The following is a 21,101-nucleotide window of genomic DNA, read 5'->3' as shown; positions in this document are numbered from 1 at the left end:
AAACCACCCCCGTGATGCAATTATCTCTCACCTGGTCCCCCTACAACACGTTGGAATTATGGGAGCTACAATTCAAGATGAGATATAGCTGGGAACCCAGCCAAACCATATCAATATATAAAATCTTAGATGATACGGGGATCAACATTGCTTATTTTAATATTATTCTAATTTTAATTAAATAAAGATTCCAATTTTATTATGTATTAGAAAAAAGCAAAATTCTAATTTCATGGCTATTATAGCCTAGGATGAGGCTATATAAAGGTGAATCAACACATAGTTGATTTAAGAAAAAACATTAAATGAATAGAATGATAGGCATGATGCAGGAATGGCAAAAACCACAGAGGTGGCACGCAGAGGGCTGAAGCCAGGGAAATGTTGGACTCTGTGACAAAGTTCCCACCCTGGTTTCTCGCTCCCACCACCTTTGTAAGGGTCTCAACATCATTTAGATCTTGAAGGTCTCCTCTCACCCACTTTCAGTGTTTAAGGCATAATGACAGGAGAGATTTCACCTGGCTAATGTGATTTTCAGGTGTTTGGTGAAAAGGCCCCTCAGCCCCACCCTCTTCAAGGGTAATGAAGAGCTCTTCTCCCTGGCAGCAGAGGCTGCTCATCATCCGCCATGCAGCATTGGGTGCACGACCACTGATGAAGATAGAATGACCAGGCCTGCAGCATTATTAATGCCAGCGTCGGATCTTTGAGCGTCTGTAAGTGAAACAGTGACATGCCCTTCACTTAAGCCCAGGAGGACAATGAAAGCTACTGTGCAGCTTGGATGGGAGCCAGAATCAGGCCTGTTGTCAGAGTAAAGAAATTCATTAAAGAAGATCTCATAGCAAGGGCTGATGAGAGGAAAATAAGAGGGGGTGGGTGCTGATGGAGAGGTAGCATATTAAAACTTTTTCCCTTGTGACAGCACGCACAAATGTCCCTGCTGCTCGAGGAGATTTATGACTTAGAGGTCTGGGGAGGTCCTGTGAATGCTGCTGATTACCTAGGCACACATCTGCCAACCCTCCGACTCCCAAGTCATAGTCCCATTTGCCTTCTGGCGTCAGAAGAAAGGGCTATCATGACATCCCTGTACAGACAGTAAGCTGGTAGAATTCCCAGCAGGAGGGTGTGTAGCCAATAGAGAATGAACGCATCTCAAGTCCAGTACACATAGTAAAATGATAGTTTGGGATCTGGATGTTAGTATACTCGGTACAAGTTTGCAAACTTAAAGGAACAAGACGAGTCACATAACTTCAAGTGTGCCAGGAGTATGGGTGATAGGAAATGCCAGAGATCATGCTGCCCACCTGAAGGGCTCCATGCCCCATTTAAAGGGGCAGCCACTACTTCGCACCAGCCAATTGTTTCAATAAGGGAATGCAGGCCCTTGTTCCTAGACCTCTTGAGCATTCAAGAAAAGCTAGACATAGATGTTTTTTAAATATATAGAATCTTCCAACTTGAAAACATTTAATTTACAGTTTAAAATTTTATTTGGAATCTTAAAAAATAAAGAGAAAATACTAGGTGGATCAAACAAAACACATCGTGGATTGGATTTGGCCTGTGGGCCCTGTGGTAGGCAGAATAATGGTTGCACAAAGATCCATGCCCTAATCCCCAGGATCTGTGAATATGCTATGTTACATAATAAAGGAAAATTAAGGTTATAGATAGAATGCAGCTGCTAACCAGCTGACCTTGAGATGAGAAAGAGTTCCCTGGATCTCACAAGTGGGCCCCATGTGATCCTTAAAAGTGAATGAGAGAGATGGAAGAGTCAGAGACAAAGTGATTTGATGTGAAGAAGACATGGTGCAATATTGCTAGCTTTGAAGATGGAAGTGGGCCATGAGCCATGGAAGGCAGGAAGCACTGGAAACTGGCACGAACAGTTTCTCCCCTCCAGCCCTGTTGATCTGTTGATTTTAGCCCAGAAAAACCTGTTTTGGACTTCTCTACTACAGAACTGTAAGGTGATGAGTTTGTCTCGTTAAATCACCAAATTTGTGTGAATTTGTTACAGCAGCAATAGGAACCTAATACAGTCTTTCTTTTCAAACTAATCTAGAGATTCAGATGGGGAATGGTAAATACAGTGAAAATAGGGGAACACTGTAAAACTTGATTTGCCCTTTCTAATAATGAGGGATAAATTGAGAGGATAAATGCTAAGCTTGGCTGCTTAAGTTCCTTAGTGACCATTTTGGTTAAAAATTACCTGCCAGTTAAACAGATGCATCTGAACTTTTAACTATGAGACACTAAGGCTAATACCAGGGGCAGTTTTTGGATCAAAGAATCCAAAATCTGATTCTTTGTCAGAGAATCTCTTAGTCAATAGTACCCAGTTTATAGTGGCAGAGATCCTTAGTGTTTACCACTATCTGTGAGATCTACTGTATTTCTCTGCCTCCCTTGTGGATGAGTTGGAGCCACATGGCCAAAGGGGTGTGGGCAAAAGTGACATAGGTTATTTTGAGGCCTGCTCCTTCAATATTCCCATATGATTTCCAGCTCCTCAGTCTTTCCCCACCATGGTCACCCTGGAAGCCTTGTGTTCCAGAAGATTAAGCTCCAAGACAGAGGAGGGCTGTCTCACCTGTGCCATGAGCAAGAAATATGCCTAACTGTTTGTGTCAATATTATTTACAGTTACTGAGTCTACAAAATGAACAAAACAAGATGGCAGCGTGGATGTGGAGAGACAAGTGAGTTGAAAACCCAGGAGAGATGTGTGCAATTGTTCAGAGCAGGACCATGTTTTGCAAAGTGTGATCGGTAAACCTCTTATGAAGACTGAACACAGGTAGGTGGAAAACAGAACATTTAAAAAAATGTTCATAGGCATGCATTTATTTGACTATGTATTAGAAAAAATTTATTCTAGCCTATATCTCCACCCTGTAATTTCATAGATACTTTTTGCCTAGGAGTCAACTAGGAGATTTATATTTTAGTTATAAAAATTATTAAATAAAAATATATAAGTGGTATATAGATATGGAAGAAAAATGTGAAAGTGGCATTTGAATAACTAAAATTTGAGGATGATAGAAGTAGGCATAGGAAAATAAATGTGGGTTGCAGTATATCACTGGAAAGAAAAGGCAGCCACCATGGCATTTGCTATAGGTAAGACACATTTTTATCTCTAAAATTCTAGGACTTAAAGGAGACCTACCAGCTCCTTGTTGCCTTTATAATCATGTCCAACTTCTTACACTTGGCATTCAAGACATTCTAGATATCTGAAATCTAACAATAGTTTAAGTTGCCAGTTTGATTTCTGTAGATCTGTGCATGATTCTACCACTGAATTCCACCCAACTTGTAAGGCACAGCTCAAATCCCATTTCCTCCAGGAAGCTTTATCGTGTTGCCCCCAAATAAAAGTGATTTCACCCCCTTTAAAAGTCTTAGAGCACCTGTTTCTGGTACCACCCAGACTTTGGTCTTTAAGTAGAGTTATTTGTGTAGACATCTTGCCTTTCCATTTAAATTTTAAGCTCCTGAACAAGATTAATTTCATTAAATTTTTCATACTTCCTGAAAATTTTCAGGAACATACAATCAACATAATTGTTGTTACTTTTTGTTGTTGAACATCTGTTTCTCATGCTTCAGAGCTTTTCAAAACACAAGCCAAGAATTGCTAGATATAGCAGAACTGAGCTCTCCTATGACATGAGGGTAATTTATTGAGCTTTATGTTTGAAGAAATTCTAGGCTTTAATGAAGATGGCTGTTGGGAATGTCATGAGGTTAGTTTATTAAAATGGTTAGACTGTTGGTGAAATGTTTTCAGGCAGGGCGTTCAAATAATAGCAAATGCTTAAACAAATATACCTCAAATGTAAATAACAGAATTTTATTTCTCACTTATCTAATAGTCAAAGCAAATCAGCTTTCCTTGACTGACTGGAATGTGGTCATTCAGGAACCAGGGCTCCTCCTGTCTCATGGAAGAGAGTGGCTTAGCCATTCTCTAAGACCTTGCCAGGTGTGTCCGGCTGGCAAAGACTAAACAGAATGTCAGGAGATGACAAAAGGATGCCAACTCATAGCCATTGGGTGAAAGCTAGTTACATGGCCACAGTTAGATGTTATAGGGATAGGAAATGTAATCCCTAGCTGCTTTCCATCACCGTTCTTAATTGTGCACGCTCTCTAGTCCATAGTTAAGAATTAGGACAGCCCACCAGCTGTCTTGCAGGTTTACCCACCACTTAATTTGACTTACAAAGAAATGTGGAGGAGTTTGGGAAATAATTGGAACAACAGGCGAAAACACAATAAGATGACCTGAGAAACAAGGGAAACAAACAAAGCCCATCTGGAGCCTTAAACTGCTCTCTTAATATTTTTAGGAGATGAAGAAAGCTGAGGTACTGAAGCCCAGGTATGCTGAGTTCTGGAATGTGAGAAGCCTGGATAGAGTGTGGCTCCTCTAATCTGTCTGTTTCTGAGAAGAGTTAGTTTGTGATTCCCATCAAGAAGAGGAGTGGAGTTGCCAGGCGTTTCCATCTCGACAACTGGCTGGGTTATGCTGCTTCTGTGATGGTAACTGCTGGATACGGGAGAGAAGAGCAAATCGCACTGGCACTCAGGTAGAATGCTATTTTCTTTTATTGCATTTTCATCTGTTCTTTTATTTGACCTTTACAATAATTTGGTGTAATAGGGAATATTACCACTTAACAGATTAGAAAAGTGAGGCATGGAAATTACCCAAGACCTCTCATGAATGTCTGAGTCAGGACTAGACCCTAAATTTTCCAACTCTACGTTTAAAGCCAATTCTATTACAGCACAATCTACTCTCTGTTGATTTTAAGCGAACATGAGAAATAGGTCAATTCTGTTCTCCAGTCTTCCCGGTTCTCTTTTCTATATGCTTTTGCCATCTCAAAGATTAGTTTCCTAGTTTCAGTCAACACCTTCTCTTGTTCCCTTGGTTGTGCTAACTTGTCTCTCTCCTACAGCCAATGGCGTTTTTTCCTGGTCTATAATCTAAAAAGATGAGGCTCTATGAGTAGGCATCTTGTAGGTGGATCTTGGGAACATGAGGGCCTGTTCCAGCACCTGCGAAATGTAATTAGACAATCACATGCTCCATAAACCAGTTCTGCCTTCAGCCAGCATTGCTGGAACCATCACTTCTTGCCAGAGTATAAATCACACAAGTCAAGTTTTATAGCTGTGAAGAATTTTAGAAATCAGCCAATCTAGCTATTTAAGTTTTGGCAATAAATATACGAGTAGTTGAAAAGGTTTTCAATTCCACTTGTGATCAGAACAATGCTTTTGATGATGGTTAAAACAAGAAGGTAGTTTTTCCATGTCAGATTGGCAAAACCAAAAATGTATCCAGTGTTAGAAGGGGTTTGGGAATATTGGCTCTCTTTTTATGTTGTTATATGTGTCAATTAGTAAATTTGGGGGTGGGGGTACTTTAGCACACTTCAATGAAAAAATTTAAATGTTGGTTGACACAGCAATTTTATATCTAACAACCCCCATACTTACCGAGGTGCGTAAAGTTGTATGTTCATAAATAATTGTGATCAATTATAATGAAAAAATGGAGAAAACCTAAATGTATTTCAATAGAGGAAGGGTTAAATCAGTTATGAAACATTCATATTGCCATATTGTGAAATTTTGTGGAACTATTAAAAAAATGAGTTAAAAATGTAAAATGGTACAATTGCTTTGGAAAACACTTGGCAGTTCCTCAAAAAGTTAAACCAAGTGTTACCATATGACTTAGCAGAATATGCCCAAAAGTACTAAAAACATATGCCCACATAAAAACTTGTACATGAATATTCATATGGGATTATTCATAATAGCCAACAAATAGAAGCAACCCAAATGTCCATCAGTTGATGAATAAATAAGTAAAATGTGATATATTTATCAAAAGGAATATTATTCAGCCATAACAAAGAAGTATTGATGTATGCTACAATGTAGATGAATCTTGAAAATATTACACTAAATGAAAGAAGCCAGACATAAAAGGCCAGATATTGTATGATTCTGTTTATTTGAAATGTCTGGAAAAGGCAAATTCACAGAGACAAAACAGATTGCTAGGTTCCAGGGACTGGGGAGAGGAAAAGAATGAGGAGTAACTGCTAATCAGTATAGGGTTTCTTTTGATGATGATTAAAATATTTTGGAATTAGACAGTGGTAATGATTGCACAACTTTGTAAACAATATACTAAAAACTAATGCACTGTACACTTTAAAAGGGCAAATTTTATGTTATGTGAATTATATAATATCTCAGTGTAAAAGAATGAATTAGATTTAGTTGTCTGAAATTGAGAGATGTCTGTGGTCCATTGTAGGGTTAAAGAAGTTATGGAACAGCATATAGCCTATTCTTATAACAAACTACATCAGTCATGGTCCAACCAGAAAAATAGAACACTCTCTAAATGTTTAAAGCAGTGAAAATTTAATTAAGGGAATTGATTGAAAAGGTAAAAAAGTACCCTACAAACTTAGGAGATAATGTTATCACAGCTCAGATGCTAAAGCCACTTAGTGTGAGCAGGAACCACGGAGGGTCTTTCTGATGGGAGCTGAAGCCATAGAAGAATGCAGCTACCACCAGAGATGCCAAGACAACCAGGGTGAGAGGGAGAAATGCTTTTGGCTTCTCTCTTCTATCCACCCTCCAGTCTTACCTGGTCACCAACCCCACTGGTCATATCTACTCGGAAGCCAGAGAGAAAGAGAACCTGAGAGAGCAGTTCCCAGAACAGAGAAAACGTGGATCAGAGCATGGATATAAAAACAAACAGGCAGTTGCGCTACATTTTTAATCCCTTTTGCAACCTGACATTTATTCTTATTTGCCTAACAAGAGGCATTTGTCATACAAATCAAAATGTTCTCACTCTCTCCCAACAAGGGGAGACCCAAGGTCCCACTAGTGTCATATCCATTTCAAGTGCATGATTTTAAACTGATACTATCCTTCCCAAAGGTCTGGATGCTGCTTCTCCAAGTCTAGATGCCTATCAACTTAGTTGTAAAGTTAAATATCACCAACACTCATCATAAAAAAAAGGGAAAAGGAAATAATTGAATAATATAAACCTAGCAAAAATATTTATAGCTGCTAGGGTCTACATTTCTGTAATTGGCCATGAGACAGCAGTTAATTTTTATAACTTCCTCTTTCTATCCCCCATTCCCTGTCATGCCTTTACTCAGCACTCCACCTCGTTGGGGTCCTTGACCCAGTGGAGCAACTGAAAACACAGTTCCTAAAGGCTCTAAGTCTTCATGGCCATGCCTTTATTGGATTGTTGTAGTCTTCTGTTGATCTTTACTTGTAAGTAGTAAGAGGCATCTCAGCATATCTCTCGCCTCCAACCATGGCCTCTTTACATTCATTATGTAGTAGCAATCCAATTTCCCCCTTGTTAATTTAAATTGATTTTATTTTCTGTCTTTTGGTGCAGTGAAATGAGGAAATCCAAATAGCTAGATGGCAGTTTTCCCTTCCACGTCCTGTTGAAGCAGTCCTCACTTGGGGACCAAGACTGCAGGAACAGGAAGCAAATCTCTAAGAAGAGGTATAATAGTGAATGGGGTAAGTTCTTATTCTTTGGTTCCCAGACTCTCTTTCTACAGAAGAAAGAGCACCAAGCATTTGCTGCAGTTAAACGCTTTTATTTTGCATTCTATAGCATGGTACCAAACCTCACAGGGTGTTGTCTTTCATCTCACGCTGTAACTGAGTCTGCAATGCACCATTTTATCAGGCCAGGTCCTTCTGGGCAGTTGAGGAATATGGTAAAGCTGGTAAATTCCATGAGTGTAGAGCCACTGCTGTACTTCCTTCAGTATAAAATGTATAACTTGCTCAGAATGTTACGTGAGATATCATGATGGTAAATGAAGAACTCCCCAACTCCATGGACAGTGGTGCTGACAGAAGAATGCAGAGCTCATTATACCAGAGAAGTTTTGGCATCCTGATGTAATTGAATGTAGGTAGTTGAATCCAAGTTTCAGTCAACCAATCAAGAAAACTGTGGAAACTGTTTCCAGCTGCATGAGCTAGAACATGGTCTGGAATCTTGAGTAAGTGAATCCTTATTGATAAATTCAGCCTCATCTCATGTTATTTTCTATTCTTGACTATCGTTCCAATTTACTTGCACAGCTGTACCAGGTTTCTGCTCATATGAATTAGCACGATCTTACATTTCCTTTGACACATAAAATATTTTTTCCCAGAACAGATCTTGCAGTTCTTCCCTGAGAGTATAATGGTATCTGATTCTTTTTATGCATCCAGAGCAATGAGAACTTGTAGGAGTAGGTCTGGAGGAGGATAGTATCCCATTGCAAGAAGCTGCCTGAGATATGATCATTACATTGGAGACTGTAAGCAAGGGAAGGCTAGGTTCCACAGACAGGAGCAGTTGGTCTGGCTCCACAGAAAGGGGGCCGAGAGGGATTTGTCAGTTAAAGTTTCTAAGCATTGCCAAACTACCCAAATATCCTCTGAAGGCTCAGGATCCCACATCTTCTCAACTAATGTCCTAACGTTAGCCTATGAGATGTGGCTAGGTTTTTTGTTAGTTTACATTGTAACTTGCAACATGCACAATTAGATTTTGGGCCAAATCTTCAGCTGTCCACTCAGTGGCTACTAAAAATACAAGATTATTTTAAGGATGCTAAAGAAGCCCATTGGTTCTGTACCTCTGCCTGAGCTGATAGTTTCTTTTCTGTAAGTGTTTGGCACCTTTAGAAGCAGGAGCCACCTAACAGCTTAAACCCATTGAGTGAATGAGTTATAGTTGTTGCTTAATGACAGAGACATGCTCTGAGAAATGTGACCTTAGGTGTTTTTCACAGAATTAGACAGTATGGCCAACTGCTCCAACCACCATGATATATGAGGTCTGCTGTTAATGGAAATGTTGTTATGTGGCTCATGACTGTATTTGATCTCCCAAGTCCTATCTTAACTGGCACATTACCCCAAGCAACCTTTAGGTGATAATTTAAGTAAATGTGTTGCCACTGCCTGCCACATTTTACTTCCATTTGCAAGGAGATAATCACTACATTTGTGCTCTACCAGGTGAGCAACCCAAATCAGAATTTGTCTCTTCTTTCTCCTTCTCTGCCTTCCTCCTCCCCTCCCCCTGTTTCTCCTCCTCCTCTGCCTCTTCTTCTTCCTCTTCCTCCTCTTCTTTTTCCTCTTCTTTCTCTTTCTCTTCTTCTTTCTCTTCCTTTTCATCTTTCAATAGATTTTGGGAATACAGGTGGCATTTGGTTACATGGATAAGTTCTTTAGGTGTGATTTCTGAGACTTTGGTGCACCCAGTACCCAAGCAGTGCACACTGCACCCTGTGTATTCTTTTATGTCCCATGCCCCTCCCACCCTTTCCCCCAAGTCTCCAGAGTCCATTATGTCATTCTTATGCCTTTGCATCCTCATAGCTTCCCACTTATGAGAACCAATCATGTTTGGTTTTCCATTCTTGAGTTACTGCACTTAGAATAATGGTCTCCAACTCCATCCAGGTTGATGTGAATGCCATTATTTAGTTTCTTTTTATAACTGAGTAGAATACCATGGGGTGTGTGTGCGTGTGCGTGTGTGTGTGTGTGTGTGTGTGTGTATTTTCTTTATCTTGATGGTTGATGGGTATTTGGGCTGGTTCCATATCTTTGCAATTGTGAATTATGCTACTATAAGCATGCATGTACAAGTGTTTTGTTTGCTTGTTTGTTTGTTTTTCATGTAATGACTTATCTTCCTCTGGATAGATACCCAGTAGTGGGATTGCTGGATCAAATTGTGTAAATAGTTCTACTTTTAGTTCTTTAAGGAATCTCTATATTGTTTTCCATTGTGGTTGTAGTAGTTTAGATTCCCACCTGCACAGTGTTCCCTTTCACCACATCCATGCCAACATCTATTGATTTTTATTTTTAAATTTTGGCCATTCTTGCAGGAGTAAGGTGGTATCGCATTGCAGTTTTGATATGTACTTCCCTGATAATTAGTGGTGTTGAGTTTTTTTTATGTTTGTTGGCCATTGATATATCTTCTTTGGAGAGTTGTTTATTCATGTTCTTAGCCCCTTTTTAATGGGATTATTTGATATCTTCTTGCTGATTTATTGGAGTTCCTTGTAGATTCTGGATATTAGTGCTCTGTTGGTTGTATATATTGCAAAGACTTTCTACCACTTTATGGGTTGTCTGTTTATTCTGCTGATTATTTCTTTTGCTGTATAAAAGCTTTTTAGTTTAATTAAGTCCCATCTATTTATCTTTGTTTTTGTTGTATTTACCTTTGAGTTCTTAGTCATGACCCCTTTGCCTTGGCCAATGTCTAGAAGAGTTTTTCCAGTGCTATCTTCTATAATAGAATTTTATGGTTTCAGGTCTTAGATTTAAGTCTTTGATCCATCTTGAGTTGATTTTTGTATAAGGTGAGAAATAAAGATCCTGTTTCATTCTTCTACATGTGCTATGCCAATTACTCCAGCACCATTTGTTGAATAGGGTGTTCTTTCCCCACTTAATGTTTTTGTTTGCTTAGTCAGAGATCAGTTGACTGTATTTGGCTTTATTTCTGGGTTCTCTATTCTGTTCTGTTGGTCTACATGCATGTTTTTATACTAGTTCCATGCTGTTTTGCTAACTATAGGCTTGTAGTATAGTTTGCGGTTGGGTAATGTGATGTCTCCAGATTTGCTCTTTTTGCTTAGTCTTGCTTTGGCTATAAAGTCTCTTTCTTTGTTCCATATGAATTTTAGAATTGTTTTTCCTAGTTCTGTGAAAAATGATGATGATTTTTTGATAAGAATTGCATTAAATTTATAGATTGCTTTTGACAATATGGTCATTTTCACAATATTGATTCTACTAATCCATGAGCATAGGACATGTTTCCATTTGTTTGTGTCATTTATGATTTCTTTCAGCAGTGTAGTTTTGCTTGTAGAGATCTTTCACCTCTTTGGTTAGGTATATTCCTAAGTATTTTATTTTATTACAGCTGTTGTCAAAGGGGTTGAGTTCTTGATCTGATTCTCACTTGATTGCTGTTGGTGTGTAGCAGTGCTACTAATTTGTGTATATTGATTTTGCATCCTGAAATTTTACTAAAGTTGTTTCTTAATTGAGAGTCTGTTCCTTAAAACTTACTCAAGAACTATATCATCTAGCAAAATAGAAACTTTTCTGGTGTTTAAAACAAAATGAATCTGCAACAAGGTGAATACACTTACCACTATCGAACTATACACTTAGAAATGGTGAAGATGGTAAATTTTGTTATATGTTTTTTAACCACAATTTAAAAAAACTAGTGTGAGTCTGGTATAGAGAATTGCTTTAATTCATGAGTGGGAAATGAGGGAAGCAAATAGGAGAGAGACCATCTAGTGATCAGCAGGAAGCCACTCCCGTCCCTCTGCTTGAAGAACAGGAGGAAGAGATCATGTTTCTGGACTTACAAATCAATGTCATCCTCTGAGAGTTGGAACCTGGTGGGCCTGTCACATGGGTCCTGAAGCTAAGGAGGGGGTGCCAGAGAAAGCAGAGAGAGGTACTTCCTCCCTCCTACTCTCTAATCTTGTGTCAGTGCTTTCTACTAGCAGAGCTGGCCAGATACCCATAGGTACAAAAGAAGAGCAGGAGAAGGGCAACCAGTCACTTGACCTGTACATTAATCTCTTTGTAGATAGATATAAATGCATAGAAACAATCTCTAGCAACAAACTTATAAAAAATAATAATATAATATTCACTAACAATAGTATATTACTAGGCATTGCAGAGACAACATATAGTCCCTGCCCACAAGAAAATTATCATTTGGGTTAGGGGTTGAGGGGGGAAACAGTTGTGAAAAATATAACACAAATAGGTTTGTGAGGTATGTACAACATTGAAAGAGCACAGTGAGAACTATGCTCTCTTGGGGGTTAGGGGGTCATCAATGAACACATCATGGAGTGAGTAAATTCTGACTGGGCTTTAAGGCCTGAGTAAGAAGTTTCCAGGCAGAAAAAGGGAGAAGATCTATTCCAGGCAAAATAATCATCATGTGCAACCAAACAGTTGTATGAAGATTGAATTGAGTTATTATTGACTAGTTATTCTAAGTGTGAGGTTCTATCTTTGATTACATACATGGTAGTAATTTGGTCAGAATTCTATTTTAATTTTGGAGTTACTTTTTGTTCTCAATTCTCATTTTCAGAGGTCCTTAAAAATCTAATAGACCGTAGCACTATGCCTGTGGTGTCTAATGGTTAAAACAGCCCTATCTGGCCTCAGAAAGAAGAAGCTATAACCATGTCAACAGGCTGTCCCATTCTTCTGTGCCAGGACATGTGGCAGTTCAGTGTCTAAGAGGGTGTGAAAAAGGCCATCTTCCTGCCTCTGCTGACCTCCCACAGACTCCTCTCTAGCACATCTCAGGCCCTTTTCAGGCTGCACATATAGAGCAGAAGCCCCAGGAACTATACTTGTTATTTTGGAAGAGAGGATGGTCAGTAACCAAAAATGACTGCTAAGTAGTGGACTGATCCTATGCATGACCCACTTCACTTCTCTACCTGCACATTGGAAAGCTCCAGGCAACTGCTGGTGATACCAGGGGCAAAGTGAGGGGTAAGGGGTCCTAGCCCTTCCATTCACAAGTCAACACAAGCACACATTCCCAAAGAATATTTTATCCAATTTGTGTGTTATGGACTGAATCGTGTCGACTCCAAATTTGTATGTTGAGCTCTTTACCTGTAATATGACTATATTTGGAGATAGGACCTATAAGGAAGTAATAAAGGTTAAGTCATAATGGTGGGGCCTTAATGTGATATACTGGTTTTCTTATAAGAAGAGGGAGAGACACCAGATCTGTAAACCCCTTCCCCAGAGCATAAAGAAGAGGCCGTATGAGGGCACAGTAAGAAGGTGGCTGACTGCAAGCCAAGAAGCAAGCCCTTGCCAGAAAGGAACCCTGACAGCAGCCTGCCCGTCAGTGGTGGTTTGTTTGGCAGCCCGAGTTGACTAACACACTGTTCTTTAGATTTAAGTGATGTATTCCCAATTACATACAAAGTCCAAAGGGTGTTACGGAATTGGAAGTTGGATCTATAAGCTTTGCAACCTGTTATATAGTCTCTCTAGTTTCTAGGGGTGATCGTGAGATAGAAAAGAGAAATATTAAAACAAAACAAAAAAGACAAACAACTGTAAGTGCAAAATCACAAAACTCATAGGAATCAAATATGCTAAAAAAAAATACAATGAGGGGGGAGGACTCAAGATGGCGCTGTGAGAACAACCCAGGATTGAAGCTCTCGCTGGACGAACGGAGAGGGTGAGTCGGGGAAGCATTTCCAGACGGATCTTAGTTGCCCACAGAACGGGGAAATTCCCAGGTATAAAAGAGACGCGGGACGCCAGGCAGAGGTCTCCGCTGGCGTAGCCGGCAGCCACTGGGGCTCCAGCCCGCGCCGGAGTGCAGAGGCGCTCCACAGCGCTCCATACAAAAGCGCACTGTTACGGGTGCCCTGTTGAACTGGCAAACTAAGACCCGAGAGGGCTGAACTTGAGACTGAACGGGTCTTGAACTGTGACCCAGCCCAGGAAATCCCAGGGACTCAGCGTTTCGGGGAGCGCAGTGCAACAAACAAAACGGCGATTCCAAACGCTCCCGGTGAATAGGTTTTTTTTTAAAGTGCAGCTCCGTGGGGGAGGGGCGTCAGCCATTACCGAGGCAATCAGCCCCTACTGAGGTACACGCCCATTGCTGACGCAGCCTGCCGCTGCCGAGGCAACCCAGTGCAACAGAGAGACTCCGCCCGCAGAGCGTAGCCCGAGGCAACAGGGCGGAGACCACAGCAGAAGGGCGGAGCCTGCAGGAAAAGGGCGAACCTCACACCAGCAGGGCGGAGCCTCGGCAGGCAAAAAGTGACTAGAGTGCCTCCTAGCTGGGCAGGACAGTGAGGCGGACACTCACAAGGAAAGCCCCAACCCCCCCCCCCAGACAGAGCATCTGAGGAAAAAAAAGGGGTTTTCTTATGAGTTAGGTTGCAGCAGAACTAAACATAGCAGCCTAGCAGCCCTGAATGAACAACAGAGCTCACAGCTCAGCACTTGAGCTCCTACAGACTGTCTCCTCAAGCAACTCCCTGACCCCTCTATATCCATAAGACTGACATTCGGCAGACATCATCCTGGGACAAAGATAGCAGAAAAAGAAACTGGTAGCATCCCTCGCTGTTCCGCAGCCGCTACAGGTGCACCCCAGACAAGCAGGGCCTGGAGTGGACCTCAGCGGTTGTACAGCGAAGGGGCTAGACTGGTAGAAGGAAAACCAAGTAACAGAAATACTCCATCATCAATAATCTGGGTGTCCACTCAGAGATCCAACCAAAAAGTCAGTAACTGCACAGAGGACAGGTGGATAAATCCACAAAGATGGGAAGAAACCAGCGCAAAAAGGAGGAAAACACCCAAAACCAGAACACCTCACCACCTAGAAAGGACCAAAACTCCTCACCAGCAAGGGAACAAAGCTGGACAGAGAATGACTGTGACGAAATGACGGAATTAGACTTCAGAAGGTGGATAATGAGAAACTTTTGTGAGCTAAAAGAACATATTTTAAATCAATGTAAAGAAACTAAGAACCTTGAAAAAAGATTTGAAAAAAGATTTGAGGAAATGATAACAAGAATGGATACCTTAGAGAGGAATATGAATGAATTAAAGGAGCTGAAAAACACAATACGAGAACTTCGCGAAACATGCACAAGTTTCAATAGCCGAATTGACCAAGCAGAAGAAAGAATATCAGAAGTCGAGGATCAACTCAATGAAATAAAACGAGAAACCAAGATCAGAGAAAAAAGCGCAAAAAGGAATGAACAAAGTCTCCAAGGAATGTGGGACTATGTGAAGAGACCTAACCTACGTTTGACAGGCGTACCAGAATGTGATGAAGAGAATGAATCCAAGCTGGAAAATACTCTGCAGGACATTATCCAGGAAAATTTCCCCCACCTAGCAAGACAGGCCAACACTCAAATGCAGGAAATACAGAGAACACCACAGAGATATTCCGCAAGAAGAGCAACCCCAAGGCACATAATCGTCAGATTCAACAAGGTTGAAATAAAGGAGAAAATACTAAGGGCAGCCAGAGAGAAAGGTCGGGTCACCCACAAAGGGAAGCCCATCAGACTCACAGCAGATCTCTCAGCAGAAACTCTACAAGCCAGAAGACAGTGGGGGCCAATATTCAACATCCTTAAAGAAAAGAACTTTCAACCCAGAATTTCATATCCAGCCAAACTGAGCTTCAGAAGTGAAGGAAAAATAAAATCCTTTGCGAACAAGCAAGCACTCAGAGATTTTGTCACCACCAGCCCTGCTTTACAAGAGCTCCTGAAAGAGGCACTACACATAGAAAGTAACAACCAGTACCAGCCATTCCAAAATCACACTAAATGCTAAAGAGCATCAACATAATGAAGAATCTACAACAACTAACGGGCAAAACAGCCAGCTAGCATCAAAATGGCACTATCAAACTCACACATAACAATATTAACCCTAAATGTAAATGGACTAAATGCACCAATCAAAAGACACAGACTGGCAAATTGGATAAAAAGCCAAAACCCAGCAGTGTGCTGTATCCAGGAAACCCATCTCACATGCAAGGATACAAAAAGGCTCAAAATAAAGGGATGGAGGAAGATTTACCAAGCAAATGGAGAGCAAAAGAAAGCAGGAGTTGCAATCCTCATCTCTGATAAAATAGACTTTAAAGCAACAAAGATCAAAAGAGACAAAGAAGGCCATTACATAATGGTAAAAGGATCGATACAACAAGAAGAGCTAACGATCCTAAACATATATGGACCCAATGCAGGAGCACCCAGATACATAAGGCAAGTTCTTAACGACTTACAAAGAGACTTAGACTCCCACACAATAATAGTGGGAGACTTTAATACTCCACTGTCAATATTAGACAGATCAACCAGACAGAAAATCAACAAGGATATCCAGGGCTTGAACTCAGACCTGGAGCAAGCAAACCTGATAGACATTTACAGAACTCTCCACCCCAAATCCACAGAATATACATTCTTCTCAGCACCACATCATACCTACTCTAAAATTGACCACATAATTGGAAGTAAAGCACTGCTCAGCAAATGCAAAACAACTGAAATCATAACAAACAGCCTCTCAGACCATAGTGCAATCAAGTTAGAACTCAGAATTCAGAAACCAACCCAGAACCGCACAGCTTCATGGAAACTGAACAACTGGCTCCTGAATGTTGACTGGATAAACAACGAAATGAAGGCAGAAATAAAGAAGTTCTTCGAAACCAATGAGAATGAAGACACAACATGCCAGAATATCTGGGACACATTTAAAGCAGTCTCTAGAGGAAAGTATATAGCAATAAGTGCCCATATGAGAAGAATGGAGAGATCCAAACTTGACACCCTATCGTCAAAATTGAAAGAGCTAGAGGAGCAAGATCAAAAAAACTCAAAACCCAGCAGAAGACAAGAAATAACTAAGTTCAGAGCTGAACTGAAGGAGATTGAGACACGAAAAACCCTCCAAAAAATCAATAAATCCAAGAGCAGGTTTTCTGAGAAGATCAACAAAATAGACAGACCACTAGCCAGATTGATTAAAAAGAAAAGAGAGAACAACCAAATAGATGCAATAAAAAATGATAAAGGGGAAATCACCACAGATTCCACAGAAATTCAAACCATCATCAGATAATATTACAAACAACTCTATGCACATAAACTAGTAAACCTGGAAGAAATGGATAAATTCCTGGACTCCTGTGTCCTCCCAAGCCTAAACCAGGAGGAAGCTGAAACTATGAATAGACCAATAACAAGGGCAGAAGTCGAGGCAGCAATTAAGAGCCTACCACACACAAAAAGCCCAGGTCCAGATGGGTTCACAGCCGAATTCTACCAGACACACAAAGAGGAGCTAGTACCATTTCTTCTGAAACTATTCCAAATAATCCAAAAAGAAGGAATCCCACCCAAATCATTCTACGAGACCAATATCATCCTGATAACAAAACCCGGCAGAGACCCAACAAGTAAAGAAAACTTCAGGCCAATATCCATGATGAACATAGATGCAAAAATCTTCAATAAAGTATTGGCAAGCCGATTGCAACAGCAAATCAAAAAACTTATTCATCATGATCAAGTAGGATTCATCCCAGGGATGCAAGGCTGGTTCAACATACGCAAGTCTATCAACGTAATTCACCACATAAACAGAACCAAAAACAAAAACCACATGATTATCTCAATTGATGCAGAGAAGGCATTTGACAAAATTCAACAGCCCTTTATGCTAAAAACCCTCAATAAACTCGGTATCAGTGGAACGTATCTCAAAGTAATAAAAGCTATTTATGACAAACCAACAGCCAATATCATACTGAATGGGCAAAAACTGGAAGCATTCCCTTTGAAATCCGGCACTAGACAAGGATGCCCTCTGTCACCACTCCTATTCAATATAGTACTGGAAGTTCTAGCCACAGCAATCAGGCAAGAAAAAGAAATAAAGGGTATTCAAATAGGAAAGGTGGAAGCCAAATTGTCTCTATTTGCAGACGACATGATAGTATACCTAGAAGACCCCATCGCCTCAGCCCAAAAACTCCTGAAACTGATAAGCAACTTCAGAAAAGTCTCAGGATATAAAATCAATGTGCAAAAATCACAAGCCTTCCTCTACACCAATAACAGACTTAAAGAGAGCCAAATCAAGAATGAACTGCCATTCACAATTGCTACAAAAAGAATAAAATACCTTGGAATACAACTCACAAGGAATGTAAGGGACCTCTTCAGGGAAAACTACAAACCACTGCTCAACGAAATCAGAGAGGACACAAACAGATGGAGAAACATTCCATGTTCATGGTTAGGAAGAATTAATATCGTGAAAATGGCTATACTGCCCAAAGTAATTTACAGAATCAACGCTATCCCCATCAAGCTACCATTGACTTTCTTCACAGAACTGGAAAAAACCACCTTGAACTTCATATGGAACCAAAAGAGAGCCCGCATAGCCAAGTCAATTCTAAGCAAAAAGAACACAGCGGGGGGCATCACACTACTGGATTTCAAACTATACTATAAGGCTACAGTAATCAAAACAGCATGGTACTGGTACCAAAACAGAGATATAGATCAATGGAACAGAACAGAGGCATCAGAGGCAACACAACATAGCTACAACCATACAATCTTTGATAAACCTGACAAAAACAAGCAATGGGGAAAGGACTCCCTGTTCAACAAATGGTGTTAGGAAAACTGGCTAGCCATGTGTAGAAAGCAGAAACTGGACCCCTTCCTGACACCTTACACCAAAATTAACTCCAGATGTATTAAAGACTTAAACATAAGACCCGGCACCATAAAAACCCTAGAAGGAAATCTAGGCAAAACCATCCAGGACATAGGAGTAGGCAAGGACTTCATGAACAAAACACCAAAAGCATTGGCAACAAAAGCCAAAATAGACAAATGGGACCTAATGAAACTCCACAGCTTCTGCACGGCAAAAGAAACAGTCTCTAGTGTGAATCGGCAACCAACAGAATGGGAAAAAATTTTTGCAGTTTACCCATCTGACAAAGGGCTGATATCCAGAATTTACAAAGAACTCAAACAGATTTACAGGAAAAAAACAAACAAGCCCATTCAAAAGTGGTCAAAGGATATGAATAGACACTTTACGAAAGAAGACATATATGAGGCAAACAATCATATGAAAAAATGCTCATCGTCACTGGTCATCAGAGAGATGCAAATCAAAACCACATTGAGATACCATCTCACGCCAGTTAGAATGGCGATCATTAAAAAATCTGGAGACAACAGATGCTGGAGAGGATGTGGAGAAAAAGGAACACTTTTACACTGTTGGTGGGAGTGTAAATTAGTCCAACCATTGTGGAAGACGGTGTGGCGATTCCTCAAGGCCTTAGAAATAGAAATCCCATTTGACCCAGCAATCCCATTACTGGGTATATATCCAAAGGACTATAAATCATTCTACTACAAGGACACATGCACACGAATGTTCATTGCAGCACTGCTTACAATAGCAAAGACCTGGAACCAACCCAAATGCCCATCGATGATAGACTGGATTGGGAAAATGTGGCACATATACACCATGGAATATTATGCAGCAATCAGAAATGATGAGTTCGTGTCGTTTGTAGGGACATGGATGAATCTGGAGAACATCATTCTCAGCAAACTGACACAAGAACAGAAAATGAAACACCGCATATTCTCACTCATAGGTGGGTGATGAAAAATGAGAACACATGGACACAGAGAGGGGAGTACTAAACACTGGGGTCTATAGGGGGAAAAGGGGAGGGCCAGTGGGAGGGGGAGGTGGGGAGGGATTGCCAGGGGAGAAATACCAAATGTGGGTGAAGGGGAGAAAGCAAACAAAACACACTGCCCTGTGTGTACCTATGCAACTGTATTGCATGCTCTGCACATGTACCCCCAAACCTAAAATGCAATAAAAAGAAAAAACAAAACAAACAAACAAAAAAAATACAATGAACAATTAGGAAAAAAATTCACCCCCCAAAAATTAATTTTATAAAACAGTCTTACCATGTCTTTATAATAATGCTTAAAATATTCAAAGAGCTAAATTTAAAAGGAATCCACAATAAAACATAAAATTATGAAACAGCAACAACAAAGGAGAAATGAAACAATAAGAAGTGAATATAAGGAAAAGATTAAATTAGAATGTTGGAAATAAAAAAATATGACAACCTAAAATTTTAAAACCCAAAGATAAGATAAACTTTAGGCTGGTCACAATCAAAGGCAGAATTAATGAATTAGAATATAGTATTGAGGAGTTCATCAGGATGCAACATAGAGATTGAAGAGAATTTTTTAAAATCTGAAAGCACATTTAGGAAACAAAGTAGATAAATTTAGAAACCTGGACAGATATCTTAATAGGGCTTCCAGAAAAAGAACTTGCAGGGAATAACCAAGAGTAATGTTTGAAAATATAATAGCCAAAGACGTTCCTGAATTTAAGAAAGACATGGTTTTGATTGAAAATGCACCCTGAGAAACAAACAGCATAAATAAGAGTAAACCCACACTGAGACATATTATGGTGAAACTAAAAAATACCAATGATAAAACCAAAAATGCTTTTGCAAGTGACCAGAAAGAAAAAACACTTTATCTACAAAGAGAAAGCGGTAAGACTGACCGCAGACTTCTCGTCAGCAACAATATATGCCAGAAGACAGTAGATTAGTTTCCTGAAAGCACTGGGAGGAATTAACAGGCAAACATAATATTTTACAGTCATGTAAACTATTATTCAAGAGTGAGAGAAAAATAATGAAATTGTTAGAGACTCTGTATCTAGAAGAGTTTACCATTCTCAGAACCAAATCACTACTTTTTTTTTTCTTAGACAGGATCTCACTGTCACACAGACTAGAGTACAGTGGCATCATCAACAGCTCACTGTAGCCTTGATGTCCCAAGTTCAAATAATCCTTCCACCTCAGCCTCCCCAGTAGCTGCGACTACAGCCACATACCACCAGGCCTAGTTAATTTTTGTTTTTTATTTTTTAGTAGAGATGACATCTTGCTATATTGCCCAGGCTGGTCTTGAACTCCTGAGCTCAAGCAGTCCTCCCTCCTCAGCTTCCCAAAGTGCTGAGATTATAGGCATGAGCCAATGTACCCTGCTTAAAAAGCAAATCTTCTGTAAGATGAAAGCAAGAGAAAAGGCTGAATTACCGTAAACAATTGTGTGCATACAAATAAATAAATCTATTTTAGGAAATTTAAAAAAGAATTTTTTTATTTCAATATATTTTGGGGAACAGGTGGTATTTGGCTACATAAATAAGTTTTTTTAGTGGTGATTTCTAAGATTTTGGTGGACCCATCACCCAAGCAGTGTGTAAGGTACCCAGTGTGT

General features: G+C 40.0%; 1 long non-coding RNA gene across 1 annotated transcript; it reads left to right on the top strand.

The window, feature by feature from the left end:
- Positions 1-497: 497 nt before the first annotated feature.
- On the top strand, positions 498-7,743 carry LOC144581593 (uncharacterized). The gene is made up of 4 exons (XR_013532625.1): positions 498-719; positions 2,665-2,818; positions 4,380-4,619; positions 7,496-7,743. It is a non-coding gene; the product is annotated as an uncharacterized LOC144581593 (long non-coding RNA).
- The last annotated feature ends 13,358 nt before the right edge of the window (positions 7,744-21,101 follow it).

Source organism: Callithrix jacchus, chromosome 2 (assembly GCF_049354715.1).
Source record: "Callithrix jacchus isolate 240 chromosome 2, calJac240_pri, whole genome shotgun sequence".
NCBI lineage: Eukaryota > Metazoa > Chordata > Mammalia > Primates > Cebidae > Callithrix > Callithrix jacchus.
This window is presented reverse-complemented; position numbering and strand designations above follow the sequence as displayed.